Source organism: Nomascus leucogenys, chromosome 2 (assembly GCF_006542625.1).
Source record: "Nomascus leucogenys isolate Asia chromosome 2, Asia_NLE_v1, whole genome shotgun sequence".
NCBI lineage: Eukaryota > Metazoa > Chordata > Mammalia > Primates > Hylobatidae > Nomascus > Nomascus leucogenys.
In genome coordinates, this window is record NC_044382.1 from 103,128,693 (window position 1) to 103,156,040 (window position 27,348).

General features: G+C 37.7%; 1 protein-coding gene and 1 pseudogene across 1 annotated transcript in view; both read right to left on the reverse strand.

Annotated features, from left to right (window-relative positions):
• KIAA0825 (KIAA0825 ortholog) overlaps positions 1 to 27,348 on the reverse strand; it is a 461,655-nt gene that overhangs the window by 433,424 nt on the left and 883 nt on the right. The window lies entirely within an intron of this gene.
• Positions 2,252 to 26,492, reverse strand: LOC105739391 (annotated as a pseudogene).

Here is a 27,348-nt window from a genome sequence, read left to right on the forward strand (position 1 = left end):
GGATTACAGGCATGAGACGCAGCACCCAGCCTCCAGTGGTTTCTTATACCATTTATTAATTGTCCTCATATTGCCTGTCTTTCTCTGGTATCTGGTATACAAGTCCTTAAATATTACTAACATCCATCATCCCAAGCCAAATTCCAGTTGATATTTAATCAGAAACAGACATAAACTCTCATGGACAACAGCCACACTGAGAAGTAGTTGAAAAGCAAAAGGAAACAGTGGCATTATCATGAGGAAAATGGTTCCGTTCAATCTAAGAACTAAGGTGAGGATGCCAATGTGAGAAAGCCATTACTGAGACACTGCAAATCACCTATACCCCATAACTGAAATCACAAGGTTTCTTGTAAAATCAATACATAACTGAAATTGCTTTCTTGATGACAATGTCAGCTGGCTTTAAAGCAAACTGTGCTTCTTCATAGCTTTCAATTATTTGACAAAGGAAACAATTAGACTTACTATTCCACACATTGTCAATGTTGGTAACATTGGTTACCTAAGGAAAGGCAAATGTGTGTGATGGTGGGATAAAGGAATGCATAAAGAGAAAAAAGTAGTAACTAAAATAATAACAACCATAATAATAAAAACAGTTTCTTTAAAAACATTTCCATAATCTACTGCAAACAGCAATTATGAAAAAGGAGAGCAATGTAGAAAATGTTGAAAAGGAGATGAAAATAGGACTAAAAAGCAAGTACACATTACATTAAAACTGTTTAAAATTATGTGAACAAAATTTCTGGTTAGGAAGCTCAAGCAGCATACATTTTCCTTCTGTCCCTCCAGATATCCCTTAAAAAGGTAAAGAAGTTATATTATGGAGAGGAGAAATATAAGGCCACAAAAATGAAGAGAGTCGTCATCACAAATTTATAAAACACAGACGGATGAAAGAGAATTTACAGAAGAGATAGAATAGAAAAAGTCAAACTCTAAAATGTATGCAAAGAGGACTGTAATTAAAAGAATAACCTGATATCCATGGCAGAGTGTGGAGTAAAAAAGTGAGGCTAAAAAACACAATCAGTTGAAGGTTTGCTCAAGAAACAATGAATCTCCCTTCCTTACCTTTTAGTGCAAGCCATTACTTTGTATTTTCTTTGTCTTTAATTAAAGATCTGACTGTGGGTAAAGGGAAATAAATGAAAGAAGTGATGTACTTCAAGACATGAATTAAATGTCTACAAAACTATGAAAGCATGGGCATGGGTAACCCCCAAAAAAGCCTGCCTCATTCTGGTCTTTAGCTGACTTTAGCATATTGATCATTCCCAATCTACTCATTTAAAGCAAAGTATACCAGTAAAATCAGTGTTATCCAAATAAATTCTATGTAGTTTTAGATTTTCTTTTTTCTAATATGAATGCATAGCGAAGGACTACTTGACTGACATTCGAAGAAAAAATGGTTTTTCACATTAGAGACTGTATTAGTGCATTTTCACACTGCTATGAAGAAATACCCGAGACTGGGTAATTTATAAATACAAATAGGTTTAATGGACTTACAGTTCCACATGGCTGGGGAGGCCTCACAACCATGGCGGAAGGTGGAGAAGCAAAGGCATGTATTACATGATGGTAGGCAAGAGAGCTTGTGCAAAGGAACTCCCATTTATAAAACCATCAGATCTCATGAGACTTATTTAGTATCACGAGAACAGCATGGGAAAGACCCACCCCCTTGATTCCATTACCTCCCACTGGGTCCCTTCCATGACACGTGGGAATTATGGCAGCTACAATTCAAGATGAGATTTGGGTGGGGACACAGCCAAGACATATCATTCTGCCCCTGGCCCTGGCCAAATCTCATGTCCTCACATTTCAAAACCAGTCAGGCCTCTCAACAGTTCCCCAAAGTCTTAACTCATTTCAGCATTAACTCAAAAATACACAGTCCAAAGTTTCATCTGAGATAAGGCAAATCCCTTCCACCTATGAGCGTATAAAATCAAAAGCAAGTTTGTTACTTCCTAGATACAGTAGGGGTACAGGTATTGGGTAAATACACCCATTCCAAATAGGAGAAATTGGCCAAAACAAAGGAGCTACAAGCCCCATGCAAGTCCAAAATCCGGCAGGGCAGTCAAATCTTAAAGCTTCAAAATAGGTGACTTCTGCAGTGCATGCTGCTCTCGCTGGGCATTTTTTTCCTGGTCTAGGGGCAAGTTCTATCATGGGAAAGGTGACGTCTCTCGAGGATAGACAGAAGCAGTCATGAAACCATGGGATCTGAAACTCAGGGCATTCCAAGCAGACTGATCTATTTAGTTCCATAAGACAAAACTGGACTCTTGCACTTAGAGATAAAGATAAAATTTCAAGTTGAAAATCCAGTCTAGCTAAGAATTTGATGTTAAAATTACCTTTAGCAATATTCAGGAAAATATTCAAGTGTGGCCAAAGAGAAACCAAGAAACACTAACATAAGAGGATCCAATGTACCTAAGTAAGAATTAAGATGTTGCACGCAAGTTCCAAAAACTTCATCCCTTTGAGGTGGATCATAGTTAAAAATTCTGAATGGAAGAGTAATAGCAAGGATTCTAAATGGATGGATTTATTTAAGTCACACTGTGGTAAAACTGCTTCAATTCGGGATATTCCCACTTTGTCCAAATGAGGAGAAGGGAGCAGGGAAATAGCAGAGACCAGAATGGACATCTGAGTTGGTATGAAACTAATTTTCAAATGACTAAGCAGTAATTCTCCAAGTTTCACAAAAAAAACTCCTTATTTTGGAAATGCAGAAAAGTCAATGCTTGAGTTATTTTCAACAACTCTAATGGTTTATAATTATCCAAATGTTTGTGCAGAACTGAAGCAACTCTTTTAATCAGACGTGAATTTCTGCTTTCCATATCTTCCATTGCTCCCAACGCTACCAGGGCTTACTCGCTGGTTAGCTCCTCTGGTATCAGTAACATAGTTGATTTAAGTTGTTTCTTTTCTTCAGGTCCTGCAATGGGTCCCAATGCTACAAACAACTTTACAAAGCTTTCTAATCGTGGTTGATAACGATATCTAACGTTTCGAAGAAACTGTACCATTCTTTTTGCAACGTTGACCTCAGAAGAATCTGTGGTGTCAAAAACAAGTTCCGTTTTGTTCACCAGTTGTTCTTGAAAATGTCGTGATATTAAAGAAGATATATTGACCATCAAGACAGACAAGGAACTTAAGTCCTGGATGGTTTCCAAGTTCCTCTGGACAATATCAGCTATTTTTCCCATTAATGGACTAAAATACAAATGCTGATCTGCTAGGCAAGAGGAAAATTCTGACAGCAGTTTAATATCAAACCTTTCTAGCCTTCTCCATGCTTCTGTAACTAGTGCTTCAACAAGCGGATCATGGGCCTCACCAGCAAACTGTTGCGTGATGTAACACATTCACCAGGGTATTGCCATTCATTAATTTGAATTTATTTGTAGCTAAATTATGAAGGGTGAGAAATTGAGAATGGTCTCTGACATACTCGACATTTTTTTATAGACTGATCTTCTGCTTTTGAAGCTTCCAAAGTATATTAAATGTACATCCCACTTGTTTTTCTGAAAGTATGACTTTGTTTCTTTCAATAAAATCAAATATTTGCTCCTCATCTATACACTTATTCATTTGAATAATGAGTGGTTCACAACTGATGGGTCGAAATTGAAACACTGTCCAGGAGAATGGACAAATAGCTCTTAGACGAAGCATATTTGTAACCAATGAGTCTAGGCAAACAGATGTTTTTTTATTTACATCACAAATTTTCTTAGGTAAACAAAACCATCTGCAACTAATTGTCAGGTGCAATAAGCAGGGATACAAGGAACTGTTTTTCCTTCGTGTATTTTGCTTCCATTATGATGACTGTAAACCCATTCCAATGTACAGCTTCAGCAAGGTTTTCCCTCATCACACTGCAACTTTTCTGGAGGCTCCTGGGGTTATGAGAGCTCGGAAGTCAGGGTTATTCCTGGTCCCAACATGGAATGCAACTGTCTTGGTTGTCTCGCCCAACCCTCATTTTCCAGGAGTCATAGCGGTATTGGAGACATGAATGTAGCACAACAGCAGATTTATAAAATGTTAGCAGAGGTACTAGGAGGAATCAATTGTGTAAAAGCCTCAGTTCTTACACCTTATTACCATACAGTAGATTTTGAGTTTTCTCGGATAAAAGAAAAGAACCTCTTCTTTATGGAAGCCATAATATAACATTGGGACAACTACCAGAAATTCCCTGGGAATCAAATACTGAAATAGTTGGATTAAGGCTGCCACCAGGAGCTGAAAGGATTGCTTTGGAATTTTTGGATTCAAAAGCATTTTGTAGAAATATCCTTCACATAAAAGGAAAATCTGCTATGAAAAAAAGACATTTGGAAATTTTGGGCTATCGTGTAATTCAGATTTATCGGTTTGAATGGAACTCTATGGCACTGTCAACAAAGGATGCTTGGATAGACTACCTGAGAGAACATTCATTTGGAGACATCAAATCATGACTGTAGTTTTTATTTAAAATGAGTGTTATCATGTGTCACATTTGGACTTAAGTGGCCTGACTCAAATAAAAAATAGTAGGTAAAAAAAAAAAAAGCTCCAAAATAATCTTCTTTGATTCCATGTCTCACATCCAAGGCATGGTGATGTAAGAGGTGGGCTCCCACAGCCTTGGGTAGCTCCACCTCTGTGGTTTTTCAGGGTATAGCCCCCTCCTGGCTCCTTTCAGAGGCTGGCGTTGAGTGCCTGTTGCAAGGTGCAAGCTGTTGGCAGATCTACCATTCTGGGGTCTGAAGGATGGTGGCTCTCTTCTCACAGTTCCACTAGGCAGTCCCCCAGTGGGGACTCTGTGTGGGGGCTGCCACTCCACATTTCCCTTCTGCACTGACCTGGCAGAGGTTCTCCATGACGGCTACACCCCTACAGCACACCTCTGCCTGGACATCCATACATTTCCATACACGCTCTGAATTCTAAGCAGAGGTTCTCAAAGCTCAATTCTTTACTTTTGTGCACCCACAGGCCCAAAATCATGTGTCAGCTGCCAAGGCTTGGGGCTTGCACCCTCTGAAGCAATGGCCTGAGCTGTACGTTGCCCCCCTTTTAGCCACAGCTGGCATACAGGGCACAAAGTCCCTAGACTGCAAACAGCAGCAAAGCCATGGGGCAAGCCCACAAAACCATTTTTTCCTCCTAGGCTTCCCCACTTGTGATGGGAGGGGCTGCTGTGAAGACCTTTGACATGCCCTGGAGACATTTCCCCATTATCTTGTCGATTAACATTTGGCTCCTTGTTACTTATGCAAATTTCTGCAGCTGCTTGAATTTCTCTTCAGAAAATGGGTTTTTCTTTGCTATTGCATCAGCAGGCTACAAAGTTTCCAAACTGTTATGCTCTGCTTCCCTTTTAAAAATAAGTTTCAATTCCAAACCATCTTTTTGTGACTATATAAAACTGAATGCTTTTAAGGGCATCCAGGTCACATCCTGAATGCTTTGCTGCCTAGAAATTTCTTCCACTAGATGGTCTAAATCATCTCTCTCAAGTTCAAAGTTCGACAAATCTCCAGGGCAGGGGCAAAATGCCACCAATCTCTTTGCTAAAGTATAACAAGAGTTATCATTGCTCTAGTTCCCAACAATTTCCTCATCTCCATCTGAGAACACCTCAGCCTGGACTTTATTGCCAGATGTATAGTTTGCAAATATATTCTCCCACTCTGTAGGTTGTCTTTTTACTCTGTTGATGGTTTCTTTTGCTGTGCAGAAGCTCTTAAGTTTAATTAGGTACTATTTGTCAATTTTTGCTTTTTTTTTTTGCAATTGCTTTTGGCGTCTTTGTCATGAAATCTTTGCCACTTCCTATGACCAGAACTGTATTTTCTAGGTTGTCTCCCAGGGATTTTATAGTTTTTTTTGGGTTTTACATTTAAGTCTTTAATCCATTTTAGTCGATTTTTGAACATCACATAAGGGGTCCATCTTCAAACTTCTGCATATGGCTAGCCAGTTATCCCAACACCATTTATTGAATAGGGGTCATTTCCCCATTGCTTGTTTTTGTCAACTTTGACAAAGATCAGATGGTTGTAGGTGTGTGGCCTTATTTCTGGGCTCTCTATCCTTTTCCATTGGTCTATGTGTCTGTTTTTATAGTGTAACATGATGTTTTCGTTACTGTAGCCCTGTAGTAGTTTAAAACCGATTAACTTGATGCCTCTGGCTTTGTTCTTTCTGCTAAGGGTTGCCTTGGCTATTTAGGCTCCTTTTGTTCCATAGGAATTTTAAAATAGTTTTTTTCTAGTCTCTGAAGAATGTCATTGGTAGTTTGATAGCAATAGCATTAAATCTGTAAATTGCTTTGGGCAGTATGACTATTTTAATGATATTGAGTCTATCAATCCATGAGCATGGAATGTTTTTCCATTTATTTGTGTCATCTCTGATTTCCTTCATCAGTGTTTTGTAATTGTCATTGTAGAGATCTTTCACCTCCCTGGTTAGTTGTCTTCCTAGGTTATTTTATTATTTTTGTGGCAATTGTGAATGGGATTGTGTTCCTGATTTGGCACCATGCTTGGTTGTTGTTGGTATATAGGAATGCTAGTAATTTTTATATGTTGATTTTGTATCCTGAAACTTTGCTGAAGTTATTTTATCATCTAAAGGAGCGTTTAGGCTGAGACTATGTCGTTTCCTACATATAAAATCATGTCATCTGCAAACAGGGATAGTAAGACTTCCTCTGTTCCTATTTGGATGCTGTTTCTTTCTTTCTCTTGCCTTATTGCTCTGTCCAGGGCTTCCAATACTATGTTGAACAGGAGTGGTGAGAGAGGGCATCCTTTTCTTGTGCCAGTTTTTAAGGGGAATGCTCCCGGCTTTTGGCCATTCAGTATGATGCTGGCTGAGAATACACATTTTTGGGCAACCATCAAGAACATTATCCAAAATAGACCACGTACCTAGGTCATAAACAAGTCTCAATAAATTTTAAAAGAATAAAATCATAAAACATATGTTTTATCAGCACAACTGAATTAAATTAGAAATCAATAGCAGAAAGAAATCTGGGAAAACTCTCAATATCTGGAAGTTAAAGAACACACTCCTAAATAACCAATGCACCAAAAAAAGTGACAGCAGTGTAAAAAAATATATTTTACTGAATTAAAGAAAAAACACAATATCACACATTTCATATGATGCATAAAAGTGTTTGAAAGTAATTAATAGCTCTTTCAGGAAACAAAGGAAAGAAATCTTTCCAAGACATTCTACAATGACAGTACTACCCTGATATCCAAGACAACCACATCCCATTCTGTATATAGTCATGTGTCACTTAAAGATGGTGATACATTCTGAGAAGTGCATCATTAGGCAATTTTTTCATTGTGTGAACATCATACAGTGTACTTACACAAACATCAATGGTATAGCCTACTATATACCTAGGCTATAATGGTATTGCTTATAGCTCCTGGGCTACAAACTGTTACAGCATGTGACTGTACTAAATATTGCAGGCAATTGTGACACAATGGTAAGTATTTGTGTATCTAAACATAGAAAAGGTATGGTAAAAATATAGTATAAAAGACAAAAAATGGTACACTGGTATATGGCACTTATCATTCATGGAGCTTACAGGACTGGAAGTTGCTTTGGGTGAGTCAGTGAATGGTGAGTGAATGTGAAGGCCTAGGACATTACTGAACACTACTGTAGACTTTATTAAACACTGTACACTTAGGCTACACTATATTTGTAAAAAGTATTTTTCTTTTCTCAATAATAAATTAACCTTAGCTTACTGTAACATTTTTACTTTGTAAACTTAAAATTATTTTTTTACTTTTGTGTAATAACACTTAGCATAAAACACAATGTACAAAATATTTACCTTTATGGCCTTATTCTATAAGTTTTTAAAAAATATTTTAAGACTTTTTTTAATGTTTGAAACTATTTTGTTAAAAAATAAGAAACACACACACACATTAGCCTAGGCCTACACAGGGTCAGGATGATCAATATCACCGACTTCCACCTCCACATTTTGTCTCCCTGGAAGGTTTTCATGGGCAATAACAAGCATAGAGGAGTATAACAATGCTTTTTTCTGGAATATCCTATAACAATGCTTTTTTCTGAATATTACCTGAAGGACTTGCTTGAAGCTGTTTTACAGGGAAGCTGTTAACTGTTTTACAGTTAACCGTTTTTTAATAAGTAGAAGAAGAATATGCTAAAATAATAATGAAATATATAGTAAATACATAAACCAGTAACGGTCATTTATTATCAACTATTATGCATTGTACATAATTATATTTTTATAAAACTGGTAGGTTTGTGTACACCAGAATCATCACAAACACGAGTAATGCATTACACTACTTATGAGAGCTATGACATTACTGGGCAAAAGGAATTTTTCAGATCCATTATAATCATATGGGACCACTATCATATTTGTGGTCTTTAGTTGACCAAAATGTCGTTATGCGGCACATGACTCTATATCACACTTTATTTATCCATTCATTTGCTGATAGACGTTTAGGTTGATTTCATATCTTGGCTATTGTGAATAGTGCTGCAATAAACATGGGGGTGAAGGTATTTCATCAATATACTGATTTCCTTTCCTTTAGATGAATACTCAGTAGAGGGACAGCTGGATCATATGGTAGTTCTATTTTCAGTTTTCCTTTTTAGAAAGCTGAATACTGTTTTCTATCATGACTATACTAACTTGTATTTCCACCAACAGTATGTAAGAGTTCCCTTTTCTGTGCATCTTTGAAAGCATTTGGTATTTTTTGTCTTTTTAATTAATAGCCATCCTAACTGGGATTAGAGGATACCTCATTGTGATTTTGATTTGCATTTCCCTGATGACTAGTGGTGTTGAGCATGTTTTCATATACTTATTGGGCATTTGTATAACTTCTTTTGAGAAATGCCTATTCAGATCCCATGCCTATTTTAAAATCTGATTATTTGGGTTTTTTTTTTTTATTTTTTGCTGTGGAGTTTCTTGTATTTCAACTGATTTTTGATGAGGGTTCCATGAAAAGTTAACGGGGGAAATATTAGTCTTCTCAAAAAATGTTGCCGAGACACTAAATATCAACATACAAAGAATTATACTTGGACTCTTTCCTCACAAGATATTAAAAAAAAAACTCAAAATCGATCAACAACTTAAATATAAGAACTAAAATGCAAAAATTCTTAGAACAAATCATAGCTGGAAATCTTCTTGACACTGGAGTAGGCAATGGTTTAATGTAATATGAAAAGCAGAATCAACAAGAGAAAAAAATTGATAAATTGGACGGCATTAAAATTCAAAACTGCTGTGTTTCAAAGATTATCCATAAAGTGAAAAGACAACCTATGGAATGGGAGAAAATATATGCAAATCATGTATCCCAGAATACATAAAGAACTAGTACAAAATCTTCACAGCATTCTCCACCCCAGCAGGAGGCAATGGAATGCCACAGAGGTTTTGGAGCTCAGAGGAATGTAATCTGATTCAGGTTTTAGCAAGTTTACTATGAAACTCAAAATTAAGATCAATACTGTCATGTGTTGTCCCCCCCCAAAAAAAAGGGGGGGACTAGTACAACTCAACAATACAAAGATAAATAACTCAATTTTAAAGTGGCCAAGAATTTGAATATATATTTCTCCAAAGAAGACATACAAATGGCCAATAAGTACATGAAAAAATGCTTAACATCATTAGAGAAATGCAAATTGAGATCACATGAGTTATCAGCTGGGTTTTTTTTTTTTTTTTTTTTTTTACAGGAATTGCATTAATTCTGTAGATTAATTTGGGGAAGTATTGCCACTTCATAACTCACTAGAATGTCTATAATCAAAAGACAAAAATAACAAGTGATGGGAGAATGTGGAGAAACTGAAATCCTCATACACAGCTGATGGAATTATAAACATTTCTTCCCTGCCCCATCAGTGGGGATATTTCCTTAATAGCATATTATATTTCTTATATTTCCTTATATAGTTCCTTATATAGTTCCTTATATATATATTCCTTATATTTCCTTATATTTATATTTCCTTATATATATTATGTTCCTTATATTTCCTTACATATTTCCTTATGTGTATATATATATTCCTTATATTTCCTTAATACCTTAATGTATTTTATAATCATTTTTGTCATCTCAGTAAACTGAAAACACATAAAGAGAAGGATTATGTCTCTTTCTTTCTCCAATATATATTTAGTATTACCACCATAACTTGATTATGCCTCTGTTAGGGCACTGGTCACTCTGTGCTGTCTGCCATCACTGATTCACTTACCTCTCTGTGTTAATCTGTTTACATTTCTATAAAGGAATACTTGAGGCTGCTTGGACAACTCAGCCATTCCAGTCTGCAGGCTTAAGAGAGTCCAAACTACCTGGGAGTGGAAGTAGTACCACAGCACTGTATAGCTACTCTACAAAAGCGTGACCAGATTGCTTCCTTAAGTGGGTCCCCAATCTGTTTCTCCTCACTGGATGGGACTTCCTAACTGGGGGCCTCCAGCCACTCCCACTGACATTCAATAGCCCACAGAGGTTTGAAAACCTCCTGGGAAAGAGTTCCCAGAGGGAGGGGTCGGCCGCCATCTTTGCTGTTTCAGCGACTTAGGTGTTCCAGCAACTTAGCTATTCCAGCCTCTAGGCTTTGGAAAGCCCAACCTGATGCGGGGGTAGAAAGAGTACCCCAGCACAGCATGGCTGCTCTACTAAAGTAGAGCAGATCCCCATGATCCTGTTCCTCCTGGCTGTATGACCCCAACTGGGGTCTCCAATTACTTCCTACATGTACATTTGGGCTGATAACAGGTCTGTACCCCTTGGAACAAAGCTCCCAGAGGTAGGGGCAGGCTGCCATCTTTACTATTTCACAGCCTTCACTGGTGATACCTCCAGATAACTGGAAAATCTGAGGCAACTAGGGACTGGAGCAGATGCCCAGCAAACTGCAGCAGCCCTATGGAAAAGTGGTCTCTTAAAAAAGAAAACAGCAACAACGAAAAAACCCCAAACCCTATCCAAAGGTCAGCAACCTCAAAGATTAAAGGTAGACAAAGCCCACAAAGATGAGAATCAGTGCAAGAATGCTGAAAACTCAAAAAAAGCCAGAGTGCATTCTCTCCTTCAAATGACCACATCACCTTTTCAGCAAGGTTTTGGAAAGGGGCTGAGGCTGATATGGCTGAACAGAAGTAGACCTCAGAATGTGGATAAAAACAAACCACTTAGCTAAAGGAGCACATCCTAAATCAATGCAAGAAAGCTAAAAATCAGAATAAAACATTGCAGAAGCTGACAAAATATCCAGGATAGAGGATATAACTGACCGAATAGAACTGAAAAACACCATACAAGAATTTCATAATGCAATTGCAAGTATTAATAGCAGAATACTCCAAGAGGAGGAAAGAATCTCAGAACTTGAAAACTGTCTTTCTGAAAGAGGACAGGTAGACAAGAATAGAGAAAAAAGAATAAAAAAGAATGAACAAAATTTCTGAGAAATATGGGGTTATGTAAAAAGATCAAATCTATGACTGACTGGTGTACCTGAAAGAACTGAGGTGAATGGAACCAATTTGGAAAACATATTTCAGGATATCATCCATGAGAACTTCCACAACCTTGCTAGATAGGCCAACATTCAAATTCAGGAAATGCAGAGAACCCCGGTAAGATATTCCATGAGAAGGCTGGGCGAGGTGGCTCACGCCTATAATCCCAGCACTTTGGGAAGCCAAGGCAGGCGGATCATGAGGTCAGGAGATCAAGACTATCCTGGCTAACATGGTGAAACCACATCTCTACTAAAAATACAAAAAAAAATTAGCCAGGTGTGGTAGCAGGCACCTATAGTCCCAGCTACTCGGGAGGCTGAGGCAGGAGAATGCCATGAACCTGGGAGGCGGAGCTTGCAGTGAGCCGAGGTCGTGCCACTGCACTCCAGCCTGGGCAACTCAGCAAGACTCTGTCTCAGAAAAAAAAAAAAAAAAAGATATTCCATGAGAAGATCTTCCCCAAGACACATAATCATCAGGTTCTTCAAGGTGGAAATGGAAGAAAAGTTGTTAAGGGCAGTGATATGGTTTGGCTGTGTCCCCATCCAAATCTCATCTTGAATTGTAGTTCTCATAATCCCAAGGTGTTGTGAGAGGATCCCTCTGGGAAGTAATTGAATCAAGGGAGTGCTTACCCTCATGCTGTTCTCATGATAGTGAGTGAGTTCTCACAAGATCTGATGGTTTTATACGGGGCTTCCCTCTTCGCTTGGCTCTCATTCTTCTCTCTCCTGCTGCCTTGTGAATAAGGAAGTGTTTGCTTCACCTTCCATTCTTCTCTCTCCTGCTGCCTTGTGAAAAAGGAAGTGTTTGCTTCACCTTCTACCATGAGTGTAAGTTTCTTGAGGAACTGTGAGTCAATTAAACCTCCTTCCTTTGTAAATTGCCCAGTCTCGGGTATGCCTTTTTTTTTTCTTTTTTTGTGACAGTCTCACTCTGTCGCCCAGGCTGGAGTGCAGTGGCATGATCTCAGCTCACTGAAACCTCTGCCACCCGGGTTCAAGCGATTCTCCCACCTCAGCCTCCCAAGTAGCTGGGATTATAGGTGCCTGCCATTGCATCAGACTAATTTTTGTAATTTTAGTAGAGATGGGGTTTCACCATCTTGGCCGGGCTGGTCTTGAACTCCTGACCTCATGATCTACCTGCCTCGGCTTCCCAAAGTGCTGGGATTACAGGTGTGAGCCACTGCACCCGGCCTCGGGTATGTCCTTATAGCAGCGTGAGAACTGACTAATATAGGCAGCATGAGAGAAAAGTCACTTATAAAGGGAAGCCCATGAAACTAATAGTGAACCTCTTAGAAGAAACTCTGCAAGCCAGAAGATACTGGGGGCCAGTATTTAGCATTCTTAAAGAAAAACAATTCCAACCCAGAATTTTGTATCTGGCCAAACTAAGCTTCATAAGTGAAGGAGAAATAAGATTATTTTCAGATAAGCAAATGCTGAGGAAATTTGGTACCACCATACCTGTCTTACAAGAGCTACTGAAGGAAGCACTAAATGTAAAAAGGAAAAAATACTACCAGACATTACAAAAACACACTAACGTACACAGACCAATGACACTATGAAGCAACCACATAAGAAGTATGCAAAATAACCAGCTAGCATCAAGATGACAGGATCAAATTCACATATAACAATATCAACCTTAAATGTAAATGGGATAAATGCCCCAATTAAAAGACACAGAGTGGCAAGCTGAATAAATAACCAAGACCCAACTGCAAGAAACCCATCTCACATGTGATGACACACATAGGGTCAAAATAAAGGGATGGAGAGAAATTTACAAAGCAAATGGAAAACAGAAAAAAGCAGGTGTTGCAATCCTAGTTTCTGACAAAAGAGACTTCAAACCAACAAAGATTAAAAAATGACAAAGAAGGACATTACATAATGGTAAAAGGTTCAATTCAATAAGAAGAGCTAAATGCCCTGAATATATATGCACCCAACAAAGGAGCACCCAGATTCATAAAGCAGGTTCTTAGAGACCTTCAAAGAGACTTAGACTCTTACACAATAATAAATGAGAGACTTTAATACCCCACTGACAATGTTAGATAGATGACAAGACAGAAAATTAACAAAGATATTTAGGACCTGAACTCAGCTCTGGATCAAATAAACCTGACAGATATCTACAGAACTCTCCATTCAAACACAACAGAATCATACATTCTTCGCATTGCCACATAGCACTTACTCTAAAATTGATCACATAATCAGAAGTAAAACACTCCTCAGCGAATGCAAAAAAAAATTGAAATCATAACAGTCTCTCAAACCACAGCACAATCAAATTAGAACTCATGATTAAAATATTCACTCATGGTGCTTCATGCCTGTAATCCCAGCACTTTGGGAGGCCTAGGTGGGTGGATCTCCTGAGGTCAGGAATCGAGAGTTTGAGACCAGCCTGGCCAACATGGTGAAACTCTGTCTCTAGTAAAAATATGAAAATTAGCTGGGCATGGTGATGGGCACCTGTAATCCCGGCCACTTGGGAGGCTAAGGCAGGAAAATCACTTGAACCCAGGAAGCGGAGGTTGCAATGAGCTGAGATTGCACCACTGCACTCCAGCCTGGGCGACAGAGTGAGACTCTATCTCAAAAACAAACAAACAAACAAACAAACAAAAACACTCAAAATGATAAAATTACATGGAAATTGAGTAACATGTTCCTGAATGACTTTTGAGTAAATAACGAAATAAAGGCAGAAATCAAAAAGTTTTTTGAAACTAAGAACAAAGATACAATGTATTAGAATCTCTGGGACACAGCTAAGACAGTGTTAAGAGGGAAATTTATAGCACTAAATGCCTACATCAAAAAGCTAGAAAGATCTCAAGTTAACAAGCTAACATTACAATTAAAAGAACTAGAGAACTTAAAGCAGACAAATCCCAAAGCTAGCAGAAGACAAGAAATAACCAAAATAAGGGCTGAACTGAAGGAGATAGAGACAAGAAAAGCCATTTAAAAGATCAACAAATCCAGGAGCTGGATTTCAAAAAAATTAAAAAAATAGATAGACTGCTAGCCGGATTAATGAAGAAGAAAAGAGGGAAGATTACAAACACCATCAGAAATAATAAACACAATCAGGAATAATAAGGGGGATATTACCACTGACTACATGGAAATAAAAACAACCATCAGAGAATATTATAAACACCTCTATGTACATGAACTAGAAAATCTAGAAGAAATGGATACATTCCTGGACACATACATCCTCTCATGACTGAACCAGGAAAAAATTAAATCCCTGAACAGAACAATAAGAAGTTCTGAAATTGAAGCAGTAATAAATAGCTTACCAACCAAAAAAAGCCCAGAATCAGATGGATTCACAGGTGTATTCTACCAGATGTACAAATAAGAGCTGGTACCACTTCTACTAAAACTATTTCAAAAAATTGAGAAGGAGGTACTCCTTCCTAACTCATTCTATGAGGCCAGCATCATCCTGATACCAAAACCTGACAGAGACACAGCAAAAAAAGAAAACTTCAGGCCAATATTCTAGATGAACATCAGTGCAAAAATCATCAAAAAAATACTTGCAAACTGAATCTAACAGCACATCAAAAAGCTTATGAAACATGATAAAGTAGGCTTCATTCCCAGGATGCAAGGTTGGTTCAACATACTCAACTCAATAAATGTGATTCATCAAATAAACAGATCTAAAGACAAAATCCACATTATTATCTCAACATATGCAGAAAAGGCTTTTGATAACATTCAACATCCCTTCATGTTAAAAACTCTCAATAAACAAGGTATTGAAGGAACACACCTCAAAATAATAAGACCCATCTATGACAAACCCACAGCCTACATTATACTGAATGGGCAAGAGCTGGAAGCAGTTTCCCCTTGAAAACTGGCATGAGGATGCCCTCTCTCGCCACTTCCATTCAACATAGTATCAAAAGTCCTAGCCAGAGCAATCAGAGAAGAGAAAGAAATAAAGGCATCCAAATAGGAAGAGAGGAAGTCAAACTATCTGTTTGCGGATGACATGATTCTATATCTAGAAAACCCCATAGTCTTAGCCCAAAGGCTCCTTCAGCTGATAAACAACTTCAGCAAAGTTTCAGGATACAAAATCAATGTACAAAAATCACTAGCATTCCTGTATACCAACAACAACCAAACTGAGAGCCAAATCAGAAAGGCCATTCCATTCACAAGTGCCACAAAATAAAATACCTAAAAATACAGCTAACCAAGGGGGTGAAAGATCTCTACAATGAGAATTACAAAACACTCCTCAAAGAAATTAGAGAAAACACAAACAAATGGAAAAACCTCCCATGCTCATGGATAGAAAGAATTAATATCATTAAAATGGCTACATTGCCCAAAGTAATTTATAGATTCAATGCTATTCCTATCAAACCACCAATGACATTCTTCACAGAACTAGAACAAATTATTTTAAAACTTATATGGAACTAAAAAAGAGCCTGAATAACCAAGGTAATCCTAAACAAAAAGAACAAAGTTGGAGGAATGGTGTTACCTAACTTCAAACTACACTACAAGGCAACAGTGACCAAAACAAAAACAACTTGGTATTGGTACAAACACAGGCACACAGACCAATGGAACAGAATAGGGAGCCCATATCAGAAATAAGGCCGCATATCTACAACTATGTGATTTTCGACAAAGAAACTATCAATAGAATAAATACATAACCTACAGAATGGGAGAAAATATTTGGAAACTACGCATCTGACAAAGATCTAATATTCAGCATCTAAAGGAACTTAAAGAAATTTACCAGAGAAAAACAAACAAACCCATTAAAATGGGGCTCATTGTTCTGCAGGCTGTACAAGCACAGTGCCAGCATCTGCTCCGCTTCTGGTGAGGCCTCAGGAGGCTTACAGTCATGGCAGAGGGCAAAACAGGAACCTGCGTATCACATGCAAGAGAGGCGTCAAGAAAGAGGAGGAGCTACCAGTCTCTTTTAAGCAACCAGCTCTCAAGTGAATTCATTACCACATGGAGGACACCAAGTCATTCATGAAGGACCTGCCACCATGATCCAAACACCTCCCAATAGTCCCCACCTCCAACACTGGGGATCACATTTCAACATGAGATTTGGAAGGAGGGGACAAATGTCCAAACCATATCACTTTCTCAACCACTAGACTATATAATCTTCTTAAAATAAGACTATACTTTCTTAACTTTTGTATCCCATTTCCCAGGCTAGTGGCTGGCACAAAGAAAGTATGAAGTTATTTATGAGATCCCAAAGTATAATCTACAAACTTCTGAAGGAGTCCTGATACTCTTTCAGGTGGTGTGCAAGGTCAAAACTATTTTTATAACAATAAAACATTATATGTCATTTTTGCTATATTGACATTTGCACTGAAAGTGCAAAATCTGTGACACTTTAGGAAATCAGGCCGGGTGTGGTGGCTCATGCCTGTAATCCCAGCACTTTGGGAGGCCGAGGCAGGTGGATCACCTGAGGTCAGGAGTTCGAGCCAGCCTGGCCAACATGGTGAAACCTTGCCTCTACTAAAAATATAAAAATTAGCTGGGCATGATGGCAGGTACCTATAATCCCAGCTACTCAGGAGGCAGAGGCAGGAGAATAGCTTGAACCCAGGAGATGGAGGTTGTAGTGAGCCAAGATCATGCCACTGCCTTCTACCCTGGGCGACAGAGCAAGTATCCGTCTCTAAACAAACAAACAAACAAAAACCAAGAAGTTATATTAGCTTTCTATTGCTGCTATAATAAATCACCACAAATTTATCGGCATAAAAACACAAAATTATTATCTTACAGTTGTCTAGGTCAGAAGTCTGAAACAGATCTCACAAAGCTAAGATCAAGTAGTGAGTGGAGCTTCATTCCTTTTTGGAGATTTTGGGGATAAATCATTGTTTCTTTTGCATGTTCCAGCTTTAGAGGCTGCCCTCATTCCTTGACTTGTGGCCCACTTCCTCCATTTTCTCGCTAGCTATGTGGGTTGAGTTTTTTTCCCACTGCATTATTCAGATTTCTTTTTCTCCTCCCTCTTCCACTTTTGAGAACCCTTGTAATTACATTGAGACGACTTAGATAAGCCAAGATAATCTCACCATATTAAGGTAAACTAATTGGCAACCTTAATTTCATTTGTAACCTTAATTCCCCTTGGCCATGTAACATAACATAGTCACAGGTTCTACATATTAGGATGTAGGTATCTCATGGGGGCCATTATCCTGCCTACCACAGCACTCATTGTATTTTTTTCACCGTTACACACTCGGAATAATGCCAGGTTTGCTTATGCCTTTGATAGGAAGTAAAAACTACTTTTATTTTTATTTATTTATTTATTGAGACAGAGTCTCACTCTGTTGCCCAGGAGGGAGTAGTGTTGCAGTCTCTGCTCACTACAACCTCTACCTCCCAAGTTCAAGTGATTCACATATCTCAGCCTCCCAAGTAACTGGGACTACAGGTGTGTGCCACCACACCTGGCTAATTGTGTGTGTGTGTGTATGTGTGTGTGTGTATGTATGTGTGTGTGTGTATACATATATATATATATTTTTAGAGATGGGGTTTCACCATGTTGGCCAGGCTGTTCTTGAATTCTTGACCTCAAGTGATCTACCCATCTCTGCTTCCCAAAGTACTGGGATTACAGGCCTAAGCCACTGCACCTGGCCAAAAATTAGTATTAATACTTTGATTAACCTTTGCATACACTACATATTTTCTCAAAATTAATCAAATTGGGCTGTAACTTCAATGAAAACATCAGACTGTATTTGTTGCCAATGATAAAATTTGAGTTTTCCAAGCAAAAATTAGAATTTTGGAAAATTTGTATACTGTTAGGACAGTTTTCCAATACTACAAGAGTCTCCTGATGAGACTACTGGTGATATTAACTAATGGGAATTTTTAACGTATAATGAAATCTATTAAGATTTGGGAAATCAGCATACCTCAATGAATCAATATTTTCCAAAAGGCTGGTATATTATGTAACAGAATAATGTATTTGTAAAAGATTTATTCAAAGTACAAAATAGACCAAGGGATTTTAAAAGTAATAGTGTACCAAAAATAAACTGATATGATTTCAGATTCTACATTGCAACTAAATTTTAATAAAATTCCACTTGTTAAATTTTGGTGATCAAAGAAGAATATTCACAATTATCTGAAAAAGCCATTTAAATAACTCCCTTCTTTTCCAACTGCATACATGTGTAAGGTTGGATTTTGCTTATTACTTCATCCAAAACAATATATCACCAAAGACTGAATGCAGAAGCAGATCTGAAATTCAGCTCTCTTTTATTAAGCCAGACATTGAAGAGACATTGCAAATATAAAACAATACCACTCTTCCACTAAAATTTTTGTTTTGAAAAATATAGGTTTTTTTAAAGCTGTTTATGTTAACATTATTTTCAAAAATATTTCATTTTAATTTATAATACAAAAAATATAAGTAGATATAATTACATAAATAACTTTCTGAGGTCTTCAGTAATTTTTAAGAGTATAAAAGAGGACTTCAGTAATTTTTAAGAGTATAAAAGACTACTGAGACCAAAAGTTTGAGAACTGCTGAGTTAGACAAATGAGAAAGCCCTAGAAAGATAATTACCAAGTAAAGTTAATCAAAAGAATAAGCACTGGCAGCACTAAAAGATACCAGAGTACAGAAAGCAACATATAAACTGAGCCTACGGGAGGCTGGGGCAGGAGTGCAAGGCCAAGGCAGGAGAATCGCTTGAACCTGGGAGGCGGAGGTTGCAGTCAGCCAAGATCGTGCCACTGCACTCCAGCCTGGGCAAGAGAGCCAGATTCCATCTCAAAAAAGAAAGAAAAGAAAGCAACATAGAAACAGAGCCTAGAAGGTCCCCATTTACAACCAGCCCCACTCCTAAATTCCTTCCCAGTGAAACCTCTTAACAGCAGAGAACAGACTGGATCACCTTCGAAGACTGAACTGCCATGAGCATTTCTGATGGCTAGCATGAATATATGCTAGAGAAGGAAAGAATTATATATCTGAAAAAATTTAAAAGAATACATTGTTATGTGATTATACACAAAACTTGCATTTCTAAAATGGAAACTATTTGATGAGCTAAAGTTTGAAAAGTCAAGGAAGACGGGTAAAGAAATGTCATGATGGCTGGGTGTGGTGGCTCACATCTGTAATCCCAGCACTTTGGGAGGCCAAGGCGAGTGGATCACTTGAGGTCAGGAGTTCGAGACCAGCCTGGCCAACATGGTGAAACCCCGTCTCTACTAAAAATACAAAAATTAGCTGGGCATGGTGGCACATGCCTGTAATCCCAGCTACTTGGGAGGCTGAGACAACGAGAATTGCTTGAACCTGGGAGGCAGAGGTTGCAGTGAGCTGAGATTGTGCCACTGCATTCCAGCCTTCCAGCCTAGGTGACAGAGCAAGACTGTCTCAAAAAAAAAAAAGAAAAGTCATGACATAGGGCTGGGCGTGGTGGCTCACACCTGTAATCCTAGCACTTTGGGAGGCTGAGGCAGGCAGATTGCCTGAGCTCAGAGTTCAAGACCAGCCTGGGCAACATGGTGAAACCCTGTCTCTACTAAAATACAAAAAAAATTAGCTGGGCATGGAGTGTGTGCCTGTAGTCCCAGCTACTCTGGAGGCTGAGACACGAGAATTGCTTGAACCCAGGAGGCAGAGGTTGAAGTGAGCCGAGATCGTTCCACTGAACTCCAGCCTGGGCGACAGAGCAAGACTCCATCTGCAAAAAAAAAAAAAAAAAAACAAAAAAAACAACAACAACAAAAAACAGATTAAAAAAATGTCATGACACAATGAAGCACAAAATATTCGTCTATATTACAAAAATTCAGACCTCATCAGTATAACGCTCTTCAAAATGAGTTCCTATCACTGCTCAGTTTAACTCCTTAAAGCGTTGAATTAGCTGTGCTCCCTGGGAGGAAAATGGACAGTAAACTGGTGGTGTGGCGTGACTGCTGGTTGCTAGAAACAACTGCAGCTGTACAACCTCCCTGATACCTCATGGCTAAAGTAAGGGAAGTGTCTTTTGAGTAAATCTTAGCAAACAAATAGCAAAAGTAACAGAAAAGCACTATCATATCACCCAACTGTAATAACTGTATGCCCTAGTAAGTAGCACAAACAAGAAGCCTTTTCCAGGAAGCATGATAAAAAGAAAAAGCCCTAAATTTAGATTCTTAAGACCTAGCCTCTGGTTCAAGTCACATGTTTCCTGAGTTATCCATTATGTTAAATCGCCTCTTTAATCTTCATTTCCTCGTGTATGATAGTTAATCTAAATCAGTTGTTTTCAAATTCAGCTGTGTTTCCCAATAACAAATACATTTTATATCCCCAATCCTGAAACCACATGTATCTGAAACAAAAATACAGGCTACGACTCACCAAATTGATGGCTTATAACCTGCCATTTGAAAAGCACTAAAATTATGGATCTCTACGTTTATTTATTAAAAATGACAAAAAGGCGGTGGGGGCTGGGGGAAGGATCCTATGAAACTAAATTTTTACCTTTGTGGCTACAGAGGTACCTTTGGCAAAGATGCAAATAGACATTCAAGTTTTAGTCTAATATTCTAACCATGGATCCCAAAGTGCTGGGATTACAGGCACGAGGCTGGGCATGGTGCCTCATGCCTGTAATCCCAGCACTTTGGGAGGCCAAGGCAGGAGGATTGCTTCAGTACAGGAGTTCAAGACCAGGTTGGGCAACACAGTGAGACCCTGTCTTCACAAAAAAATTAAAAAATTTTTTTACATAGTGGTGCACACCTGTAGCCCCAGCTACTTGGGAGGCTGAGGTGGGAGGATCCCTTGTGCCCAGGAATTCAAGGTTGCAGTGAGCTGTGATGAACCACTGTATTCCAGGCTGGGTAACACAGTGAGACCGTCTCAGAAAAAAACAAACAAAAAAAAGATTTACACTATATTTATAGGCTACATGAATTTAGAAATTTAGACAATAGTGTGTTTAACCACATGATGCCAAAAATCAGTTGCTTAACTAATGTTTGCATTTCTAAACTGTTATTGGGAACAGATGTTTTGATTCCTAACTGTTCTGGCTAATAAAACTGTATTATAAAATATAAGAAGATAGTGTAAGAACATATGAGTCAAATGTTAGTACCAATGTCTGGCAGTAGGGATTGTACTTTTCTTGAGGGCAGGAGAGGGTGGGACAGGGAGTAAAATTCAAGATTTGAAATTCAAATGTATTTGTAAGTTATAGCAGATGACAACTGTTGATCATTTTTACTAATACCTGACATTGAATACCGTGGCAACATGGGATTCCTCTAATACATGACTTTGGCTTTTGGACTCTGCACTGGCCTAATTGAAGCTTTCTTAGAAGAGTGCAGCACTTTGATATTCTTACTCAACTCTTCTTCCTTCCTTCCTTTTCTTTTTAGGCTGTCAGACGTGCATTGAGGCCTGAAGGCATTTCTTTCCTACTCTCGCTCTCTCCTTTATTCTTCACAAGCAGTTTCCCCAATAAATATCTTGTACATCTTATCTCCTCTTGGCATCTGCTTTTTGGGGAATTTGAACAAATAAAGTGCCTTACTACACCAGGCACCATATTAAACTCTATGCATGCATTATTTTATTTAATCTTCACAAAAGGCCTATGAAGACATAATTCCCATTTTACAAATAAACAGTGGAAAAGTGACTTTCACACTGTCACACAACTAGTGACAGAGTTGGAATTCAAATCCAAGTCTGTTTGACTTCATAGTTAGAGCCACAGACCGTATTTTAAAACAGTGAGTTTATTAAAAACAAAACAAAACTAGAGACCTTAATAATTTTTTTCTGATGCTTGTGTACTTACACACAGTATTACATTTAATCCTAGTAAAGTTGATAGTATTACCACTTTACAGATGAAGAAATTGTGACTCAGAGAATTTAAGTAACTTCCTCAAGGCTATCATTATATGTTCATGAGTTCAAGCTCAACTCCAGGTCCTCTCTGAATTCAGTTGTTTACATTATACTGCATTGCCTAATTAGTCAAAATGACATTGTCTCATTTTGAACTTTTATAGTTGTTAAAACTTTTTATGTGGGATGTATGTATTTCAAGGGATGCACTAAAGTTTGACCTTGTCCTCTGTATTTTTTTGAGAGAGAATCTTTCACTGTCACCCAGCCTGGAGTGCAGTGACGTGATCTCAGTTCACTGCAACATCTGCCACCTGGGTTCAAGTGATTCTCTTGCCTTGGACTCCAGGAGTAGCTGGGATTACAGGTGCCCACTACCATACCCAGCTAATTTTTGTATTTTTTTTTGGTAGAAATGGCGTTTTATCACGTAGGTCAGTCTGGTCTCGGACTCCTTGTCTCAAGAGATCCGCCCACATTGGCCTCCCAAAGTGCTGGGGTTACAGGCATGAGCCACTGCACCGGCCAATCTTGTCTTCTGTATTTTAACAAAGTCTGCATTTGGGTTTAGTGTTGGCTTTTAGAAAGTAAATAGTTAAAAAGGCCAGGTACAGTACCTGTCATAAAAGTACTCAATCTAGGGAGGTGAGTAGGGGCTGAATCCAACCCATACTTCGGTGGCCCAGCCATGTGTCCCTGCAGGGCTGTTGCCACAGAGAAAAAGATGCCTTTTTCCAATCCTTACAAAAGTAGCATCAGTTACACAGTGTATATCCAAGAGTTATGGATCCTCCAGAAGGGGGTGCCCTTTTCTAATCATACAAGATGCTATAAGGGCTAGCTGTGAGTCAGGAGGACAACGAAGTGAGAGGGAGGCTAATGCCTCATTATATACCCTTTCATACCTTATGAATTTTGCACCAAGTTTAAATTAAAAATTTGATTTGTATGGCAATACATGTAAGTATTATATGTGTTCATAACCTTTGGGTCACCATTTCTCCTACAGTTTGTAATAAGAAAATAGATATGAATATGTTTAAATATTTTACTAAAAAAACCTTTATTGTACTATTACTTAACAGAAAGAAGTCAGTTTAAAAGTTGTAACATATTCATAAAATTGAATAGCATACAGGCCCTAAATATTATTTTATAGAAGCAAATTTATTGACATGGAAAAATTCATGGTATAGCACATTGAAAAAAGCAGGTCACAAGACAATATAGACAGTATTATTTCATTTTTATTTTAAAAGCACATATATGCAAATCTGTAATACAGAGAAAAATCATAAGTTATTTCTGAGTGGTGGGGATCATGGACCACTCTTCCTTTCTCTTTCCTTTTTGGCATATTCGTACAGTCTAATATTTCTGTAACAAATGGGCATTTTTCCATAACAAAGAAAACAAATGCCAACTCCATCCACAACCCCATCCTAGTTATACACACAGATTATTGCTTATTGTTAAAAGCCTAACATCTTTAACTTGCCCACAGTTATCTACAGCTTGTCCTAAACTCAGCTTTTTACCTTAGCTTTATTACCAGCCTTCATCCATCTTACATATCCAAAGTGACCTAGGTACTATTTCTGTTTTCTGACACCTTTGCGTCTTCCAGTAGAACACTTGTCCCTCTTGTTCCCTTGCCAAAATCCTTACCATCCTATATGGCACAAACTCAATATTACCTTTTTTATGAGGTGTTTCCTCATCTGCCCTCCTGGAAAAAAAAAAAACTCTTTTCTTTGCATTCCCATGTTTTGTGTTCAATGATATATGTAAATTGCCCCACATATAATTATTTGTTTACATAACTTTCTCTCTCCTAGGAGACTGTTAAGTGAAAATATTCTTCACCTTTGTCTAATTTATAAAGCATTTTTTATATCCACTAATCTTTTATCCTTGCAAGACTGAGCAAGAAAAAGAATCAATATTTATTTAACAGCAATTGTGTATCAGACAACATGTTTGAGGCTTTATATGTCAACCCACTTAACACAGCAATCCTATGGATCCATTTTACATACGAAAACATAAGCTCACAAAGGTTCAGTGACTTATTAGTGTCATAGCTGGTTAAAAAAAAAAAAAAAACATGGCTGTGATTTAACTCTATTCTTCCTATTGCAAAAACATGATTGTGTGTCCATGAACGTGGAAGACGTGAACACATATAAAAGCTTACATGAAACACATCAAAACTGATGAGGGTTTTCTTGCACACCAGAACTGCTATATTCAGTTAATACTTAGGAGTCAACTAAAGTCAGAGGATTTTTGAGGTAGGAGGGACCTTACAGATAATATAATCCATCAAACTCCTGTATGTTATAGATGAGAAACATGATATCCAGAGCTTTTGCACACATTTCGCAGCTGAGCCAGGATTAAAAATTCAACTGGAGGCTAGCAAAGTGGTTAAGATTATCGCTTTTGGAATAAGAGGCCTTCATTCAAATCATAGCTGTGTTTAATGACTATGTGTAACCTAGGACAATTTACAAAGCTTATCTTTGCCTCAGTTTTAGCATCTGTAAAAGGAGGATAATAATACTTACCCACTGTGCTGAAAGGAGTAATTTAACACTGAATAGCAGAGAATAAACACAGAAAAATATTAGATATTCTCTCATCTCCTGTCTCACAGTCCAGTCTTCTTTGCAGGACAGCACATTGCCTTTTATGAATGAGTGTGGAGTGGACACTGTATTTCAGGGTCAAGGTGAGTAACAATAAATATTTATGTGGTAAATCCTTTAAAAAATGTACAAATACTTCTCAGTGGATAAATAACATTTTAAAAAGGAATCATTCATTCAATAAATGTTTATTTTTTATTTTTTAGAGACAGGGTCTTACACCGTTGTGCAGGCTAGAGTGCAGTAGTGTGATCATAGTTCACTGTGACCTATGTTTATTTATTAAAGGAAGTATAGAACACAGTAAAAAGAGCCAAAATTTAGAGGATCTAGATTCAAATCCTCTTGCCTTAGCCTCCCAAAGTATTGGGATTACAGTCATGAGTCACGGTTCCTGACTTATTTATTGAGCTTCTATTACACGCCAGGCACAGTGCTAGATGCTGGGTTTGAGATGACGAATAAAACAGACATAATCCCAACCTTCATAAGCACTGAAATTTGATAGCAAAATATCCCTGAGATCTGCCCACGGGATCTGCCTACAAGTCAATGCAATGTAATCGAATACACATTAGTATTTGAGGCTAGCTATACCTACATAGTTGTAAAACCGGATATTCTTGAGAATTAACTTCTATGGCATTTCTAGTATTGGTCATTTCAACTAAATTTTTGTAAATTCTCTGAAAATTAGGCTATGTCTGTTTCTCTAAATAGAATTGGGTATTGGGATGGGCAGGTTTAATTAAGCATATTCCCAAAACTATGTGATAATCCCCATCTGTTTGAGGGTTACGTGAGTAGAACAGCACAGTTTTGCTAATAATTCCTTATAAATCATTACAAAGTTGAATTTTATGAATTTGTGCTCATTTACTCATTCTTTCTCCCTACACACATACATATGCACACACAAATATACATGTATACAAATGTATGTGTGAAAAGCTGTCTAAAGGGATAGTTAGCTGATACTCTGGACTCATTCACCAATATGCTTGCTGATGGTCTCCAGATCTTCTGTATTTGCCCCAAGTGTTATGCCAATGTACAGTATAGGCATTTGTTTGAATTAGGATAATAAAACTGGCCAAGGATAAAGGCAGTAAAGAAACTGCATTATTTAGATGTCAAAATTACCTTATGGTGATGAACACATCCCCTAAGTCCCTTTTATCCTCAAGTTTTGCTATCCACTTGATTTCTAAATGTGACATACTATCTATCCATTTTTACCTGGGAGTGAAAATAATGATACTGTTATGTTTACTTATAAAGGTATAGAGCACAGTAAAAAGAGCCAAAATTTAGAGTCAGGTAGACTGGATTCAAATTTTAATTGTGCCATTTAATTGTATAATTTATGGAAAATCACAACCTCTTTGAGTCTCAGTATAAAATGTTTTCCAAAATAGAAATAATACAATTTTTGTGATTTTTTTTAATTAAACATTAAATAAAATAATAAATATAAAGTGCCTGGCAGACAGTATCTACTTGGGGTAAGTATTAATGATTGGCTACATTCAAGAGCAATTAATAGAGAGAAATCACTGCCTCTAAAAACTAGTTGCTGTACAGATATAATACATAATATCCCTGAAGTAATTTATAATACTTTCAACTGGTGAAATAAAGAAAAAATACAAGATTCAACAAACTGTCAAGATTGGCATTAATGGGGCGATTATAAGTTTGTTGAATTATTAACCAACAAGGCTGGAAAATCAATGTGCTGTCCTAAATATGGTTTGTTGCATTACTCTCAAAAGGTAAGAAGACACCGGCCTGGTGTAACAGGGGCCGTGAATTGAACATATTGCTTTTTTCTTTATGGGTATGCTCCGATAAAGAAAATGTTTTTATGGGTATGAGGAGCATACCCATAAAGAAAAATGCAATAGTACCTACAACTCTTTCGGGAACTGACTTTTGAAAAAATAACAGTCAGCTGCCTTTTACGGGGGTTGGTGGGGAGGTAGTTATTTAAATATAAGGTGGCAAGTGAAAACTACTTACCTAAGAAATTGTATTACTTAAGAGAAGTCGCCAAGGTTCACTACATCACATTTT